At 42.5% G+C, this 17,673-nt stretch overlaps 2 non-coding genes across 2 annotated transcripts; one reads left to right on the top strand and one right to left on the bottom strand.

Annotated features, from left to right (window-relative positions):
• Positions 1 to 5,242: 5,242 nt before the first annotated feature.
• LOC120859399 lies at positions 5,243 to 5,350 on the top strand. Its single transcript, XR_005720073.1, has one exon. It is a non-coding gene; the product is annotated as a U6 spliceosomal RNA (small nuclear RNA).
• A 5,691-nt stretch (positions 5,351 to 11,041) lies between these two features.
• TRNAE-UUC lies at positions 11,042 to 11,114 on the bottom strand. The gene has a single exon. It is a non-coding gene; the product is annotated as a tRNA-Glu (tRNA).
• Positions 11,115 to 17,673: the final 6,559 nt, after the last annotated feature.

The raw sequence follows: 17,673 nt of genomic DNA, 5'->3' as shown, positions 1-17,673 counted from the left end.
TTACAAGGATGTGCTTTGGTGAGGTTCTTGGTTTTTCTCAATTGTGTTGGGATACTTGATAGGTCCTTTATATCTAGAAATTCATGCCCTTCTATTCTGGGAAATTTCTTAAAATTTTTTAGTTATACTTTTCCCTCATTTTTTTTCCTTCTCATATTTTTTCACATTTTTAATTTCTAATATCTCTTTCTTATTCTCTGACTATACTTTTTTTAAAAGGCACCCTATTTTTGCTTGATCAGGGTAGTACCTTCTCTTCTCAAGGGATATTAATTATGGTGGGTTTTTTTGTAAAATTTTCTTCTCTCTACATTGTATCAGTTTCTTTCAAGTTGCTTGTTTCTGTTTTTGGTTTGGTTTTTCCATCGCTGGATTTTGGTTTTGTATCTGTGCCTTTCGTATAAAGATGCCCCTGGGAAACACTGGTGGTCCCTAGCAGGGCACTACAGTGAGTACGAGAGGCTGCCTGGCAGCCCTGTGAGACTGGGAGGAGCTTTATGCCGGTAAGGGTCACTGTAGGGTGATCCAGCAGAGCCATTTCCGTGGAGGAACTCCAAAGTCAGTGTCTTTAAGTCAGTTCTCTGGGGCTAGTCATATTTCAGAAAACACTTCTAAGGTATTAGAAGGCTAGGTGTGGGGGGATGTTTGGTGTCTCAACATCTTACACCAGCTTCTTTGTTGCTGTTGTACATTCGCTAAGTCCTGCCTGCCTCTTTGCGACCTCATGGAGTGCAGCATGCCAGGCTCCCCTGTCCTTCACTCTCTCCTAGAGTTTGCTCAAATTCATGTCTCACTTTCTTTAAATCCCTGTATTTTCAATAAGGTACCCTTATCCTCAACCAGGCTTGTATCCCATAGTCCAGAAAACTTCTGTTTTATGTTTTCTAAGAATAAACCTCCAATGTTCTTTCCAAGTGGAGAAGGAGCAGTCATCCACCTGTGGGCCCTAAATAGGAAGAGAATTTAGGGAATTTAGAGAATTTAGATCAAATATCTTCTTTAAAAATTGAGGTGAGAGACTTCCCTGGTGGTCCAGTGGCTAAGACTCTCTGCTCCCAATACAGGGGGCCTGGGTTCAATCCCTGGTCAGGGATCTAGATTCCCACATGCCACAACTAAGACCTGGCATTATAAAATTAATTAAATAAATAAAATCAAGGTGATAGTCAAATAACATATAACTAATCATTATAACAGAGAAGGCAATGGCGACCCACTCCAGTACTCTTGCCTGGCAAATCCCTTGGATTGAGGAGCCTGGTAGGCTGCAGTCCATGGGATCGCTAGGAGTCGGACACGACTTCACTTTCACTTTCACTTTTCACTTTCCTGCATTGGAGAAGGAAATGGCAACCCACTCCAGTGTTCTTGCCTGGAGAATCCCAGGGACGGGGGAGGCTGGTGGGCTGCCGTCTCTGGGGTCGCAGAGAGTCGGACACGACTGAAGCGACTTAGCAGCAGCAATCATTATAAAGCATACAATTCAGGGGCATTTAGCACATTGACAGTGTCTATCTCGTTCTAAAGCATTTTCATTTCCCCTAAAGAAAGCGTCATAGACTGTCACTCTTCAGTCCCCTCTCCCTCAAATCCAGGCAACTACCAACATACTTTCTGTCTCTATGAATTTATAAGGATTTATCTATTCTGATATATTTCATGTAAATGTAATCATACAATGTGGACCTTTCTGTATCTGAATTCTTTTACTTCAGCATAATGTTTCTGAGATTCCTCTATGTTGTTGCAGCATGTTTCAGCACTTCACTCCTTTTTTATGGCTGAACAATATTCCATTGTGTGTATGTTCCATAATTCCTTTATCCATTCACCCACTGATGGGCATTTGGGTTGTTTCCACCTTTCGGCTACTGTGAACAGTGCTACTATGAACATTTGTGTAAAAGTATTTGTTTGAGTGTGGACTTCCCTGGTAGCTCAGTGGTAAAGAACCCACCTGCCAATACAGGAGACATGGGCTTGATCCCTGGGTCCGGAAGATCCACTGGAGAAGGAAATGGCAACCTGCTCCAGCATTTTTGCCTGGGAAATCCCATGGGCAGCAGAACCGAGAGATACAGTCCACGGGGGTGCAAAAGAGTCAGACATGATTTAGCAACTAAACAACAATAACAATTTGAGTACCTGTTTTCAATCATTTTAGGTATATACTGGCATACCTCATTTTACTGCACAGATACTACTTCTTTTTAGAAATTGAAAGCTTGTGGTAACCCTGCATTGAGCAAGTCTGCCTGCACCATTTTTTTTTCAATAGCATTTGCTCACCCCACATCTCCGTGTCACAGCTTAGTAATTCTCAAAATATGTTAAGGTTTATTATTATTATATTTGTTATATTGATCTATGATCAGTGATCTTTGATGCTACTATTGTAATTGTTTTAGGGCACTACAAACTGCACTCATAGAAGACAACAAACTTAAGCAATAAATCTACGTGTTCTGATTTCTCCATCAGCTGGCTATTCCCCCACCTTTCTTCCTCTTTTTGTGCCCCTCTATTCCCTAAAACAACAATATTGAAATTAGGCCAATTAATAACCCTACAATGGCCTCTCAGTGTTCAAGTGAAAGAAAGAGTCACATGTCTCTCACTTTAAATCAAAAGCTAAAAAAGATTAAGCTTAATGAGGAAGGCATGCTGAAAGCCAAGACAGACTAAAAGCTAAGTCTCTTGCATCAAACAGCCAAGTTGTAAATGCAAAGGAAAAGTTCTTGAAGGAAATTAAAAGTGCTAGTTCAGTGAACACACAAATGATCAGAAAGCAAAACAACCTTATTTCTGATACGGAGAAAAATTTATGATCTGCATAGAAGGTCAAACCAGCCACAACATTCCTTTAACCCAGAGCTTAATTCAGGTGACCCCATGCACTGTAGCCCACCAGGCTCTTCTGTCCATGGAATTCTCCAGGCAAGAATAGTGGAGTGGTTGCCATTCCCTTCTGCAGGGGGTCTTCCTGACCCAGGGATCGAACTCAGGTCTCCTGGACTGACAGGCAGATTCTTTACCATCTGAGACACCAGGGAAGCCCCAGAGCAAGACTCAATTCTCTTCAATTCTGTGAAGGCTGAGAGAGGTGAGGAAACTGCCAAAGGAAAATTTGAAGCTAGCAGAGTTTGGTTAACGAGGTTAATGTGCAAGGTGAAGCAGCAAATGCTGATGCAGAAGCTGCAGCAAGTTATCCAGAAGATCTAGCTAAGATAATGAATGAGGATGGTTACACTAAATAGGTTGTCAATGCAGAATAAACAGCCTTCTATTGGAAGAAGTTGCAATCTAGGACTTTCTAGCTAGAAAGAAGTCCGTGCCTGGCTTCAAAGTTTCAAAGGACAGGCTAACTCTCTTGTCAGGGCCTAAAGCATCTGGAGACTTTAAGTTGAAGCCAGTGTTCATTTACCATTCCAAAAATCCTAGAGCCCTTAAGAATTAGACTAAATCTACTCTGCCTGTGCTCTATAAATGGAACCACAAAGGCTGCATGACAGCACATCTGTTTACAACATGGTTTACTGAATATTTAAGCCGACTGTTGAGAACTAGTGCTCAGGAAAAAAAAGATTATTTTCAAAATATAAGAGCTCTGATGGAGAAGGATAACAAGATTAATTTTTTTTTTTGGGGGGGGGTGATTTCCCTGGTGGTCCAGTGGTTAAGACTCCCCTTTCAATGCAGGGGGCATGGGTTGGATCCCTGGTTGGTGATGGCCACATGCCATAGGGTGTGGCTGAAAATAAACAAATAAATTAATTTTTTAAAAAGGTTAATGTTTTCATGCCTGTCAACACAATACCACTTTGCAGCAAATTAATCAAGGAGCCATTTTGATTTTCAAGTCTTATTTTTTTCCCTTTTTTTTTTTTAATTTCACTGAAGCAGAGTCGGTTTACAATGTTGTGTTAGCTCCAGCGGACAGCACAGTGATTTATATAGATAGATATAGAACATATATACACAAAGAATCTTTTTCAGATTCATTTCCCTTATGTGTGGGTGTGCGCACTCAGTCATGTTCAACTCTTTGCGGCCCCATGGACTGTAGCCCACCAGGCTCCTCTGTCCATGGAATTTCCCATTATAGATTATCACAAAATATTGAGTAGAGCTCCCTGTGCTATACAGTAGGTCCTTGTTGATTATCTATTTTATGTTGTTGTTTAGTTGCTAAGTCATGTCTGACTCTTTGCAACCCCAGGGACCATAGCCCGCCAGGCTCCTCTGCCCATGGGATTTCCCCACCAAGAATACTGGAGTGGGTTGCCATTTCCTTCTCCAGGGGATCTCCCAAACCCAGGGATTGAATCTGAGTCTTTTGTATTGGCAGGTGGATTCTTTACCTCTGAGCCACCAGACAGTCCCTATCTATTTTACATATAGTAATAAAATCTTATTATTTAAGAAATATGCTTTGTAAGGCTATAGCTGCCAGAGGTAGTGATTCCTCTGATATATCTGGGCAGCCAGTTGAAAACCCTCTGGAAAAGACTCACCATTTTAGATGCCACGAAGAACATTCATGATTCATTAGAAGAGGTCAAAATATCAACATTAAGAGGAGCCTGGGAGTAGTTGACCCCAACTCTCTTAGATGACTTTGGGGGGGTTCAAGACTTCAGCAGAGGAAGGCCTCCGCCCCCCGGGGCCAGGCTGCGGCTCAGCACCAGGCTGCATGGGGAAGCAGGCATGGACTGGCTGCACTGGGCCTGGAGCACCAGATAGAAGAAGGAGTGAGCGAATCACAGTTTTCCTTGAAGACAGCAGCACTGAGAGTGTTTGATCTTCCTCTGTCTTGGTACTATTCTCTCTGCCAGGCCACACAGCCTGCAGGATTCTAGTTCCCTGACCAAGGACTGAGCCCAGGCCCTGACGGTGAAAGTGCTGAGTCCTAACTACTGGACTGCCAAGAAATTCTCAATCCTTTTAATACCTGCTTCCAATGCAGTTTGCACTCCATTGTAGTAAATAAGTAAAGGCTTCCCCAGTGGCTCAGAGGTAAAGCCTCTGCCGGCAGTGCAGGAGCTACAGGAGAGACAGGTTCAGTCCCTGACTCAGGAAGATTCCCCTGGAGAAGGGCATGGCAACCCACTCCAGTATTCTTGCCTTGAGAATCCCATGGGCAGAGAAGCCTGATGGGCTACAGTCCATGGGGTCACAAAGAGTTGGACACAACTGAAGCAACTTAGCACGCACACGTAATAAATAAAAAGATACATATGGAATGCTCGTTTTGGCAGCACATATACTAAAATTGGAGCGATACAGAGAAGATTAGCTATGGCCCCTGCACAAGGATGAAACGCAAATTCATGAAGTGTTCCATATTTTTAAGTCAGAAAGAAAAACACCAATACAGTATACTAATGCATATATATGGAATTTAGAAAGATGGTAACAATGACCCTATATGCGAGACAGCAGAAGAGACACAGATGTAAAGAACAGTCTTTTGGACTCTGTGGGAGAAAGCAAGGGTGGGATGATTTGAGAGAATAGCACTGAAACATGTATATTATCATATGTGAAACAGATCGCCAGTCAAGGTTTGATGCATGAGACAGGGTGCTCAGGGCTGGTGCACTGGGATGACCCTGAGGGATGGGATGGGGAGGGAGGTGGGAGAGGGGTTCAGGATGGGGAACACATGTACACCCATGGCTGATTCATGCCAATGTATGGCAAAAACCACTACAATATTGTAAAGTAATTGGCTTCCAATTAAAATAAATAAATTTAAAAAATAAAATAAAATAAATAAATTTTAAAAAAAGACTTCAGTGGAGGAAGCAACTGCAGATGTGGTAGAAACAGTAAGAGAACTAGAATTAGAAGTGGAGCCTGAAGATGATACAATTTTCATGGATGAGCAGAGAAAGTGGTTTCTTGAGATGGAAACTACTCCTGGTGTAGATGCTTTGGAGATTGTTGAAATGACAACAAATGATTTAGAATATTACATAAACCCAACTGATAAAGCAGCGGCAGGGTTTGAGCGGATTGACTCCACTTTGGAAGAAGTTCTCTAAGTAAAATGCTATCAGAGTTGCATGCTGTGGGGAAATCTTGTGTAGAAGGAAGAGTCAATCAATGTGGCAAAATTCATCACTGTCTTATTTTAAGAATTTGCAATAGCCACCCCAGTCTTCCGCAATCACCCTGATCAGTCAGCAGCCATCAACAATGAGGCAAGATCCTCCATCAGCAAAAAGGTTATGACTCGCTGAGATGATGGTTATCATTTTTAGCAGTGAAGTATTTTTAAAGTATATACATTGCTTTTTAGAAAGAATGCTATTGCACACTAATAGACTACAGTATAGTGTAAACCTAACTTATATATGTGGCTCAGCTAGTAAAGAATCCGCCTGTAATGCGGGAGACCTGGGTTCGATCCCTGGAGAAGGGAAAGGCTACCCACTCCAGTATTCTGGCCTGGAGAATTCCATGGACTACAGTCCATGGGGTCGCAAAGAGTCGGACACTACTGAGCAACTTTCACTTTCACTTTCAACTTGTATATTCACTGGAAAACCAAAAACTTTGTCTGACTCACTTTACTGTAATATCCGCTTTATTTTGGTGGTCCAAAACCAAACCCACAATATCTCCGAGGTACGCCTGTACCTGTGAGTGAAACTGCTGAGTCATATGGTAATTCTATATTTACCTTTTTGAGGAACTGTCAAACTGTTTTCCACAGTGGCTGCTGCATTTTACATACCCGTCAGCAATGTACTAAGGTTCCAATTTCTCCATATCCTCACTGGCATTTAGTTTTCCTTTTTTGGAAAAATTATAGCCATCCTAGTGGGTGCGAAGTGATTTTGATTTGCATTTCCTAATGGCTAAGGATACTCAGTATCTTTTCATTTGCTTATTGTCTGTTTGTATATCTTCTTTGGAGAAATGTCTCACCAAGTCCGTTGCCCATCTTTTTAATGGCTGTTGTTGTTGTTTGGTCACTGAGTCCTGTCCAACTCTTTGTTACCCCATGGACTGCAGCACACCAGGCGTCCCTCTCCTTCACTGTCTCCCAGAGACTGTTCAAACTCATGTCCATTGAGTCGGTGATGCTATCTAGCCATCTCATCTTCTGCTGCCCTTTTTTCCTTTTGCCTTCAATCATTCCCAGTATCAGGGTCTTTTCCAATGAGTTGGCTCTTCACATCAGATGGTGAAAATATTGGAGCTGATAGAGCTTCAGCTTCAGCATCGGTTCTTCCAATGAATATTCAGGGATGACTTCCTTTAGGATTGACTGGTTTGATCTCCTTGCAGTCCAAGGGACTCTCAAGAGTCTTCTCCACCACCACAATTCAAACATATCAGTTTTTTGGCACTTAGCCTTCTTTATGGTCCAACTCTCACATCTGTACATAACCACCAGAAAAACCATAGCTTTGATTATATACCTTTGTTGCAAAGTGATGTCTCTGCTTTTCAATATGCTGTCTAGGTTTGTCATAGCTTTCCTTCCAAGGAAATTTTAATTTCAATTTCATGGCTGCAGCCACCTACTGCAGTAATTTTGCAGCCCAAGAAAATAAAATCTATTTGCCATGAAGTAATGGGACTAGAGGCCATGATCTTCGTTTTTTGAATGTTGAGTTTTATGCCAGCTTTTTCACTCTCCTCTTTCACCTTTATCAAGAGGCTCTTTAGCTCCTCTTCACTTTCTGCCATTAGAATGGTATCATCTGCATATCTGAAGTTGTTGATATTTCTCCCAGCAATCCTGATTCCAGCTTGTGATTCAATCAGCCAAGCATTTCACATGATGTGCTCTGCATATAAGTTAAATAAGCAAGGTGACAATATACAGCCTTGTCATACCCCTTTCCCAATTTTGAACCTGTGTTGTTCCACATCCAGTTCTGTTGCTTCTTGACCCACATAAAGGTTTTTCAGGAGACAAGTAAGGTGTCTGGTATTCCTATCTCTAAGAATTTTCCACAGTTTGTTGTGATCCACACAGTCAAAGACTTTAGCATAGTCAGTGAAGCTGATGTTTTTTTTGAATTCCCTTGCTTTCTCTATGATCCAATGAATGTTGGCAATCTCTGGTTCCTCTGTCTTTTCTAAATCCAGCTTGTACATCTGAAAGTTCTCAGTTCACATACCGCTGAAGCCTAGATTGTAGGATTTCAAGCATTACCTTGCTAGTATGTGAAATGAGCACAATAGTACGGTAGTTTGAACATTCTTTGGCACTGCTCTTCTTTGGGATTGGAATGAAAACTGACATTTTCCAGTCCTGTGGCCACTGCTGAGTTTTCCAGATTTGCTGACATATTTGAGTGCAGCACTTTAACAGCATCATCTTTTAGGATTTGAAATAGCTCAGCTGAAATTCCATCACCTCCAGTAGCTGTGTTTACAGTGCATGCATGCGTGCTAAGTCACTTCAGTCATGTCTGACTCTTTGTGACCCTATGGACCTCTATCCTAGGGATTCTCCAGGCAAGAATACTGGAGTGGGTTGCTGTGCCCTCCTCCAGGGGATCTTCCCAACCTGAGGATCAAACCCAACCAGGATGTAAGCGTCTCTTACATCTCCTGTGTTAGTATGCAGGTTCTTTACCACTAGTGCCACCCAGAGTAATGCTTCCTAAGCCCCCTTGACTTCACACTGCAGGATATCTGGCTGTAGGTGAGGGACCACAACATGGTGGTTATCTAGATCAAGATCTTTTTTGTATAGTTGTCCTGTGCATTCTTGCCACCTCTTCTTAATCTCTTCTGCTTCTGTTAGGTCCTTAGCATTCCTGATCTTTAGCATTCTCATCCTTGCATGAAATTTTCCCTTAGTATCTCCAATTTTCTTTAAGAGACCTCTAATCTTTCCCATTCTATTGTTTTCCTTTATTTCTTTGCATTGTTCACTTAAGAAGGCCTTCTTATGTCTCCTTGCTATCCTCTGGAACTCTGCATTCAGTTGGGTATATCCTTCCTTTTCGCCCTTGTTTTCCATTTCTCTTCTTTTCTCAGCTATTTTTAAAGCCTTCTCAGACAACCACTTTGTCTTCCTACATTTCTTTTTTTGGTAGGATGGTTTTAGTCACTGCCTCCTGTACAATGTTATGAACCTTTGTCAATAGTAAAGCACTGTGTCCACCAGATCTAATCCCTTGAATTTATTTATCACCTTCACTGTATAATCATAAGTAATTTGATTTAGGCCATACCTGAATGGCCTAGACGTTTTTCCTACTTTCTTTCATTTAAGCCTGAATTTTGCAATAAGGAGCTCATGATCTGAACCACGGTCAGGTCTTGTTTTTGCTGGCTGTATAGAATTTCTCCATCTTCAGCTGCAAAGAGTATAATCAATCTGATTTCAGGATCGCCCATCTGGCGATATCCATGTGTAGAGTCAGATCTTTTTGCCTTTTCATACTGCTCATGGGGTTCTCGCACCAAGAATACCAGAGTGGCTTGCCATTCTCTCCTCCAGTGGACATGTTTTATCAGAACGCCCCACGGTGACCCGCCCATCTTGGGGGCCCCTGCAGGGCACGGCTTATAGTTTCATTTAGTTATACAAGCCCCTGCGCCACCACAAGCTGTGATCCATGAGGGGGTTTTAATTGGGTGGTTTTTCTTTTTGGTGTTGAGCCTAATGCCTTTGTAAACTGACCTTCAATTAAATCTAAAATCTTACTTTTAGTCTCTATGTTAACCCCACTTTAGAGGTACCTGCCACCACTAGTTCCTGACCTTGTGCCATAGCTTGCTGGGCTTCTGTTTGTTTGTGGGTTTTTTTCCCCATCTTTTTTCCACTGTATTGCATTTTCAGCAGTTGGCATTGGTATGGCTTCAAGTTCATAGTCTTTTCTTCTGTAGCGTCTAGCCCACTGTTTATCCCATTCACTATACTTGTCACCTCAGATATTTTATTTATCATTTCTGGAACTTAGATTTGGGCCTTTTTATATCCTCTTTATCTTCTCTTATGCTTGTGCTTAAGCTTCTTCAACAGCTTAAGCTTCTTCAACAGCTTAAGCTTCTTCAACTAGATACGTATTTTTTAATAGCTATTTCGATGTCCTTGTTTGCTAATTCTACCATCTGGGTCATTTCTGAGTCTGTCTCTATTGCTTGGTTTTCTTGCCTCACTATGAGTTGTTTTCCTGCTTCTTTGAATCTCTGTTTGCTTTTGGCTGCACCACGTGGCTTACAGGATCCTAGTTCCCCAACCAAGGGTCGAAACTGTGCCCTTGGCAATGAAAACGTTGAGTCCTAACCTCTAGACCACCAGGGAATTCCTATCTGATTCTTGTCTCATTAGACGCCAGACATTGTGAATTTTACATCTGGCTGCTGAATTTCTTTGTATTCCTTTAAATATATTTGGCTTCTCTGTTGGGATGCAGCTAAGCTATTTGGAAATAGTTTTGTAATTTTTTTTCAAGGTTTGCTTTTAAGTTTTGTCAGTGGGGACCAAAGCAGCCTTTAGTCTAGACTATAGTATTATTTAGCAAATAGTCTTTGGAGTATTCTCAAATGCCTTGTGTATGATGAGGTTTTCCATTCTGGCTATTAGGAATGTGAACTATTCCTAGACTTGGGAGATCGTCAGAGAATGTTTCACCTGTTCCTTTCTGATGGTTCATTATCCAGCCTTGAGGAGATTCTTCATTCACATGTGGTGATAAGTACTCAGCCAAAGACTCGAGAGAAACCCTCTGAAGATTTCAAGAGCTCTTTCTCTGTCTCCATGGTGCAGCATTCCTTCCAATATTTTGCCCTGTAAACTCAAGCTCTCTTCATCTAAACTCTGTCTCCTCAACTCAGGGAACCCAGTGGCCTGTGCGTCGGGTCTCCCTCATTGAACTACAGCCTGGGAACTCCATCCAGACAGCAAATTGGGGCAGCAATAGGGTTGAACACATTCTTTTCCCTTTTGTCAGGTATTATCATTCTGTGCTACCTATTGTTCAATATCCGAAAACAATTGTTTTATATACTTTGCCTTTTTTCCAAAAAATCTGGCTCTGCTGTGCAGCTTTCGGGATCTTAGTTCCCTGACCAGGGATTGAACCTGGGCCCTCAGCAGTGAAAGTGTGGAGCCCTAACCACTTGGCCACCAGGGAATTCCCCTTTGCCCATTTTTTAAGTCATTTAAAGTGGGAGGGTGAATGCAGACCCTGTTATTCCATCATGGGCAGAGCTGATGTCTGCCTTGCTTGTCTCATCACACCAAACAACTTTATTTCTTGTTGTTAAAAATAATTTATTTACCTTTGGCAGCACTGGGTCTTCACTGCTGTGTGCAGGCTTCCTCTAGTTGCGGGAGTGCCGGCTCCTCTTCATTGTGGTTTGCAGGCTTCTCATTGTCATGGGTCCTCTTGCTGCTGTGCGTGGGCTCTAGAGTGCAGGGGCTTCAGTAGTTGGGGTGCACGGGTTTAGTTGCTTGTGGCATGTGGAATCGGCTCAGATTGGGGATTGAAACCACGTTGCCTGCATTGCAAGGCGGATTCTTAACCACTGGACCACCAGGGAAGTCCACACCAGACAACTTTAAAGGCCACAGGTCTTGATATGATTTGATTGTCTTAGGATCATGGGTCTTTCCACCCACCAATCAGTTGTGGCCAGCGACTCTGAGCACAAAGAGTGCTAGAGTGTGCTGCCTACTCGGTGGGGGCCATGGGAAGACAGGCTGATTTCCTTAGAAGAATCTGTGAGCCCGGACAGGCTCGAGGCCAGCTTGCATAAAGCAAATCTGCTTAGGAGTCCTTCTTTAACTCATTTACTGGCCTGAAAACAACTCTATTCGAGTGAGGAGAAGACAAGAAAGGAAGTTTTGAAACTAGTCCAGACTGCAGAGCAAACTGCCCTTATGGCCTTGCCAGCCACGGTGCTGGAGGAGTCTAGTCCACTAAATTTCGGCATGGCCAACAGAGCATCACAGTGGGGACCCCAGAGGGGTTGAAGCAAAACCACATTTCATCAGATAAATACTTATTTATTTATTTTTGGCAGCTCTGGGTCTTCATTGCTTCATGCAGGCTTGCTCTAGTTTTGGGAGCAGGGGCTAGTCTTGCTATAACTATTCTCCTTTCAGGAAACATGTTCTGTCTTGCTCCTGAAGTCCCATGGAAATAACTGGAATAGAAAGTTACCATGAAACTCAAGCTGAGCATTGTTTAATCCATATTGCTTCAAAATGGGGCAACCCAGAGCTTCCCATTACTAAGTAGACTCCAGATTCTGAAGGCCTATGTAAGTTACCCAAGCTTTGTTTACATCTTTATACCCTCCTCCCTTCCCCTGTCACATACGCTTTCATTTGCCCCATTTGGGAAGGAGTCCCCTATGATGAGCTAAACAAGGGTAAAAAGATTCTAGCCACATTTACAGATGGTTCCGTGTGGCATGCTGGTACTATCCAGAAGTGAACTGGCTCACCATTATTATATTAAAAACCATAGAAACTTCCATTTTGAAGATGGTAGCATAAAAAGAGTATTTCCTCTCTATCTTTTTGCAGTCATCCAAAAGCAATGGGGATGGGGAGGGAGGTGGGAGGAGGGTTCAGGATGGGGAACACATGTACACCTGTGGTGGATTCATGTCAATGTATAGCAAAACTACTACAATATTGTAAAACACTTAGCCTCCAATTAAAATAAATAAATTTATATTAAAAAATAAATAAAATTCTAAAAAAAAAAAGCAATGGGGAAAATAAGAAACAAAAATACAAATTCCAGTTTCAGCAAAACAATGAACTAGCTCAAGTTTCAAACCACAATTCAAATGGAATTGGCTGCCAAAAGTAGTGAAGTTCTAGTGGAGGTGTGCATGGAAGAAAGGGTAGCCAGGTCATGGCTTTTGCAGATCTTAAAAAGAGCAAAGACATTACGTTTCTCAAGGGTGAGGGGAATGCATGACGCACAAAAGCCTTGCAGGATCTGTCTCAGGTGTTTGAGATGGGGGAACCGAGTAGACAGAGGCTCAGAGAGGTGCTACCTGGACCCAGTTTAACTCAGAGAAACAGAAGAGTTGGAGTGGATGACAATCAGACTGGCAAGTCCTGGCAGGGGGCCGTCTTTCTCTCTCTGAGACAGAAAAGTAAAGGAGGGACTTTACAGGACTTCCCCGGCAGCCCAGTGGTTAAGACTCCATGCTTCTACTTCAGGGGGCTTGGGCTCCATCCCTGGTCAGGGAACTAAGATCCCACATGCCAAGTGGGTGGTGCAGCCAAAAAACAGAGAGAGACGTCACATTATGAAAAACTCTACAAGTAAGTAAACAAGGAGTTGGATGAACTCAACAGCATAATTAATAAGGTAGGTCTGATATTATCAGACACACCTGAGTTTCAGGTACCCAGAAAAAACTTCACAAAATACTAGGCTACAAAGAAAGCCTCATTAGGTTAAAAATAAATAGAACTGATCCACATACAACATTCTCTGATCATTGTGTAATATCACTAAACATTAATATTAAAACGAAGAAGAAAAGAATGTCCCTGTCACCTGAATACTTTTGTACTGTTCTCTTTTAAAAAAACTTTTTTTTTTTTTGCAGGCCAAAGGCAAAGGGAACATGAACTGGATAGTGAAGAAGGGAGGTGATTCGTACCAGCTACAGATTTGTAGTAGAAAAAGTCTGAGCTGCTGCATATATGTCTTTAAAAGAAACTCTTCAGTCAATAAGAAGTACAAATCAAAACCAGAATATTTAGAAAATAATAACAAAAACTACAACATTTCAGAATCTATGAGATACAGCTAAAAAAAGTGCTTTAAAAAAAAATATTTGGCCTCAGCTATGGGATCTTAGTTCCTGGACCAAGGATAGAACTCTGGCCCCCTAAGTGAAAGCACCAACACCTAACCATTGGACCATCAGAGAATTACCGAAAACAGTGCTTTTGTGAAAATATTTTGGTCTTAGTTAACAAAATATTAAAATAAAGTAAGTGTCCGGGCTTCCCCTTACTCAGCTGGTAAAGAATCCACCTGCAATGCAGGAGACCCCAGTTCAATTCCTGGGTCAGGAAGATCCCCTGGAGATGGGATAGGCTACCCACTCCAGTATTCACAGGCTTCCCTGGTAGCTCAGACAGTAAAGAATCACCTGCAATGCAGGAGACCTAGGTTCAATCCCTGGGTTCAGAAGATCCCCTGGTGGAGGGCATGGCAACCCATTCTAGTATTCTTGCCTGGAAATCACCACGGACAGAAGAGCCTGGCCGGCTATAGTCTATGGGGTTGCAAAGAGTTGAACACAGCTGAGCCCACAGCAGTAAGCATCCAAGTCAAGAAATTAAGATCTTTAAGACATTAACTGGTATATGGGTCACTGTGGAACCATCCCCTCTTCATCGCCTGCTGAAATGTGTGCCCCTTCCTCACTCTGCAGCCAGCAGTAAGCAAGCCCCACCTCACATTTTACCTGTGGCCACCTGCCAGCTCCTAGCCCTTCCTAAGGGACATCAAGGGACACAGGTAATATTTTGTGAAGATCCCTTTTAAATCTTTCCATGCCTTGCCTTACCCTAAGTTAATTACAACTCCAATTGGCAAAGAAGTACCACCAGAACCTAGGCCGATGGTCACAGCTAGGGCAACTACAGCTTTCTTAAAGAGTTTCTTCTGACATTTCTCTTCTTACAGGAGAAAAGATATCCACTATTATGTAACTAGTTCTAGAAGTTCAAACAACTAAATTACACAAGAGAAAGTAATTAGAGATATTTTAAAATCAAAAGAAGTGAAAACCATCATTTTTGGAATATAATGTGATCCTTATTTGGAGAAACGAAGAAAATAACTGAGAAAAAAAGTATTATAAACAGTAAGTGAAATCATTAGGAGGCTGGATACAGTCCTGAGGGCTGAAGAGAGCCTCAGCCTTCTTGGGAAACTTTCAGGAATCTAGTTGGCAGGTCAACTTTCATCAGGCCCTTTCTGTCACTGAAGGTGTGGCCATTTAAATATTCTGAAGAAACACTTATCCTGTATTCCCTGCAGGTCATGCCTCTATTTCACCACCACTAGAGTTACTGACTTTGTGTAACACAGGGTGGTCCAGACAAAACTGTCTCCAACCAAGCAACTCATTCCTCAGTGAGAGAAATGACAGTTTGCCAGCCAGGGCCACGATCACATTTCGCATCCACGAGAAGCAGCTGGTCGTATCGAACAATGAAACTGTGTTCTGAAAACAGATCTAGCAGTACCCAGGAGACTGCACCTGTGAGGCTGGGACACTTTCTTGTAGAAAATGATATGTGATCTCACACAGTGACTGAAATCCAGTGTCAATTATCCCTTAGCCAATATCAGAGGTTCAGAAACCACGGGTTGGGGTGGGAGGTGGAGGGTGGCAGCTCTCACTATTACTTTGCTATCTGAAAACATTCACTTTCCATCCCCCAAATCATTCATGTTCTGTGAACTTCATCGTCCAAGGGTGTGAGGTATTTTCGCCAGGGAACCCAATGAGGGTTCCACCTGACCATTTGGGACTCCTCCCCCGACTAGGGCAATGGCAAAAACCAGTGTTCCTGTGCTAGCTGTGCTCTGATTATAAAGGGGAAATAGGGGTTGTTACTCCCAGATAGGGTTTGGGAGGGGCAGAGGTGGTTGCCTCCTTGCACCACCACACCCCGTGACACAAATTAACAGTAAAAGATCACAATCCATATTAACGTCTAATTTTCCTCCCCCATGACTGTCGTGTACATCGGGGTTTGTGGTAGCTAAGTCTACCAATTTGTTCAAAGTTTCAGGACAGTAAGAAACAACCCTTGGCTAATAAGAAATCCAGGAGGAACAGGTAGCATTTGGAAACTGTGAACTCCAGAAGGAATGTTTAAAGTGGTCTGAGATGTTATAACTGCATATCTGGATGTGACTTGGTGTTGCGTTTTATTTTTTAGAGCTGTTAATGTGCATTTGCAAAGAGTCGGACACGACAGTGACTAAGCACACATCCGGTATGCATTTGCAGCTGTGAGAACTGGAGAGGTGAAATCAAGTATCCACAGGGTCCCCAGAGCTTAGTTCTGGGCCCTCTTCTTTATCTACATGCTGTACCTAAGTAACCTCCTCCAGTTTCATGGCTTTAAATAGCTCCTGTATGCTGATGACTCCTAAACCTACATTTCCAGTTCCAGCCTCACTTGCAAATCTAAACTCCTGTCTACCTGTATCCATCTGTCTACTTGATTAACTACTTGGAGGTCTCACAAGTATCTCAAATAAACACATCCAAAGCAAAACTACTGATTTCTGGCTATCAACATCTCCTAACCTTTACTTGATACAGTCTCCTTTTTTTTCCACCAATAAATGGCACCATAAGCCACCCAGTTGCTCAAAACAAAAATCTAGAGCTGCCCTGTCCAATATGTAGCCACTAACCACACGTGACTATTTCAATTTAAGTCAATTTAAATAAAATAAAAACTTCAGGTGACTTCTCTGGTAGTCCAGTGGCTAAGATTCTGCATTCCCAATGCATGGGGCCCACATTTGATTCCTGGTCAGGGAACTAGATCCCACATGCCACAACTGAGAGTTTGCATGCCGGAAAAAAAAAAAAAAAAAGATCCTGTATGCTGCAACTAAGACCCAGCTCAGCCAAATAAAGAAATAAATATTAAAAAAATAAAAATTTCAGATTCTCAGCTTTCCTAGTCACATTTCAAATGGTGAATGGCCACATGTAGCCAGCAGCTACCATATTGGACAGTCAGATACAGAGCACTTTCATCATCACAGAGAGTGATACTGGCCAGTGCCTCTCTAGAGATACTGCCATTGATGCCTCTTTCCTTTCCTCCCACATGTAATCCACTAACAAATTCTATGGATTTGACCTCCCAAAGCATTCCCTCTATCAATTCATTACTCTCCAACCCACTCCTACAACCCTGGTCTCTGGCCCCCTTCACTTGGACTGCTGAACTCACCTCTTAATTGCCCTAGTTCCAATCATTCTCACTGTAACCATTTCCCCTAGAGCAGACAGAATGATTTTTTTTTTTTTTAAGTGAACAGCAGATCATGTATTGCCCCTCCTACAATCCTTCCAATGGCTTCCGTGGCAGAAACCATGGTTTTATCCTAATGTCCTTTCTCCCCTACCACTTCAATAATAGAATCTGTGAAGTTTACAAGTGGACATAGAAGCCCAAAATAAAGAATATATTTTCCAGAGCCCCTCTGTGCACTTAGATGTGGACACAGGACTGAGTTCTGACCAGGGAGAGACAAATAGATTGTGTGTATGTCCTTTAAAAAGCAGCCTCTTCTTGCTGCTGTAACAGGAATGATGGCTGAAGCTGGAATAAACCACGAGGTGAACTTGGGAGGGGAGGCAATGGCACTGGGAAGAAACAAGATACAAGGTGTATGGGTCCCTGACACAGTGGAGCAACCCCCCAGCTCTGGAACGCCTACCTACACTTTTACATGAGAGAGAAACAAATTTCATCTTGTTTAAGCTCTGATTATTTGAGGTATTGGAGAAGGAAATGGCAACCCCTTCCAGCATTCTTGCCTGGAGAATTCCATGGACTCAAGAGCCTGGTGGGCTACGGTCCATAGGGTCGCAAAGAGTCGGACACAACACACACACACACACACACACACACACATTTGAGGTATTCTGTCATAGTGGGACCTAATT

Source organism: Oryx dammah, unplaced genomic scaffold (assembly GCF_014754425.2).
Source record: "Oryx dammah isolate SB20612 unplaced genomic scaffold, SCBI_Odam_1.1 HiC_scaffold_2, whole genome shotgun sequence".
Classification (NCBI taxonomy): Eukaryota; Metazoa; Chordata; class Mammalia; order Artiodactyla; family Bovidae; genus Oryx; species Oryx dammah.
This window is presented reverse-complemented; position numbering and strand designations above follow the sequence as displayed.